The sequence below is a fragment of the Etheostoma spectabile genome, chromosome 5 (genome assembly GCF_008692095.1).
Source record: "Etheostoma spectabile isolate EspeVRDwgs_2016 chromosome 5, UIUC_Espe_1.0, whole genome shotgun sequence".
NCBI lineage: Eukaryota > Metazoa > Chordata > Actinopteri > Perciformes > Percidae > Etheostoma > Etheostoma spectabile.
The window spans coordinates 5,113,551-5,115,329 of record NC_045737.1 but is presented as its reverse complement, the minus strand read 5'-3'; the positions used below and the strand labels follow the sequence as shown (position 1 = coordinate 5,115,329).

Below are 1,779 nucleotides of genomic sequence, written 5' to 3'. Positions count from 1 at the left end.
GTGACTGTCTCCATCTAGAAACTAAGCTGAGTGGTGCAGGGAACAACGCTGACTGGCTCATGATCAGACAGTGGTTTACGGAGCGGTAGATGCGCTATGCAAAAAAAACAAACCAGAGCGTTCTATGAAATGACGCTTAAAAAAAAAAAAAACGCTCGGTCACGCAAATTTGATCGTGGGAAGTCAAAATCGTGATCGTGATAAAAATTTGATTAATTGTGCAGCCCTAGCCTTAAACTCTCAATTTGTACTCTCAAAAACAGGCAGTGCAGTTGAAACGGTGGACAGTTAATGGTAACCTATCTGAGCCACAGGCCAGGAAAGTAAGTCTTGTCATAACTTTTCAAAGATCCTTTTTATTTCTATAATGGCTCTTTTGTCTGAGATAATAATGTTTAAATGTGCTTTCAAACAAGTCAGTCACAGATTTAAGCAGTACATACACAGAATGCTTAGGAGCACAGTAGGAATGTATCAGCCATTTGTATGTACTAGTACAGTGCCCGTTGAATCTATGTCTGTAATGGGCCAATTGCTTGGCCTGTGTTGTAGAATTCTTCAAAACCAAATTGTACCTCAAAATTACTTACAGAAGGACCCCACACCACTTAGTATGTAACTTCACTGTATAGCCTACTACTGATAGTGTAGGCTACATTCGGGGAAGACATTTTACTACTATATTTATCTGACAGAGAAAAGGGCAGATTCTGTATGTAATCACAAAATATCATAATAAAAATGTGGAGTAATCAGACAGTTGCCTCATGGACTAAGTGCGCTACCCACCAGGCCTGTTATGAGAGCTAATCAGCAAAAAACTGATTTAATCAACCACCAAAACGTGTGTCTGTGTGTCTGTGTGTCTGTGTGTCTGTGTGTGCGTGTCTGTGTGTGCGTGCCGGGAGAGAGAGAGACATCTTGTGTCGTATGATTGTTGACAAATTTAACACTTCAGCAGAGGTGGTCATTTCCACACCGGTTTATTGGCTTGACGGTTAACGGTGATGTGGTTTGTGTTTTTTTTTTTTTGACGCCCTAGAGCTGTAATCTGGCCTCAACAGTTAGGCCCGAGAAGGCCCGAGCCCGACAGAATTCTGCCCGAGCCCAACAAGTGCATTTTGATTGATAGCTTTTTAAAAGCCCGGACCCGTTTACAGCCCGACATTAATCATTTGTGCGCACACAGCTCTTTTGCCTTTTGTCAAGAATGAATCATTTATACATTTTTTAACGTAATTTATTCCGCTCATTTACAGAGCAAGCCCAAGCCCGTGTAAAATAACAGAAATTAAGACTGAACCCGGGTCCCGTCGGGTTCAGGCAAAGATCTTCAGTTCTATTCTGCCAGATTCAGCTCTGAGATTTTCTCGCATTGCACAGCGCTGTCAAGAAATTAACTCAGAGATTACGTAATGTCCTGCCTCTGTTTAGAAGTTAATGTAGGCTACAGCTTACAGCAACTTAATACTATGTAGTGTCTGGCTTATATATACAGCAGTCATGTAGCTAACCTTGGAATCAGGAAAAGAGTCAGCTAGGAATCTTTAGTATGCAAGGTACTATCAGAGTTGATCACAACATTATATTATTATATTATTTTCATCACACAAACTTCACGGGGAGATAGTCTAGCAGCAACAGGATAAACAACACTGTTTATACATAAATTATTTACAGTAAATAGTCATAAAAAAAACCCTGCATTGAATGAGAAGGTGGTTCCAAACTTTTGGCCTGAACTGTATGGACAGCATATATATATATATATATATATAT

The 1,779-nt window shown here is 40.0% G+C and overlaps 1 protein-coding gene across 5 annotated transcripts in view; it reads left to right on the top strand.

Moving 5' to 3' along the window:
• The window catches only part of ccser1 (coiled-coil serine-rich protein 1), a 133,336-nt gene that overhangs the window by 5,763 nt on the left and 125,794 nt on the right, over window positions 1-1,779 (top strand). The window lies entirely within an intron of this gene.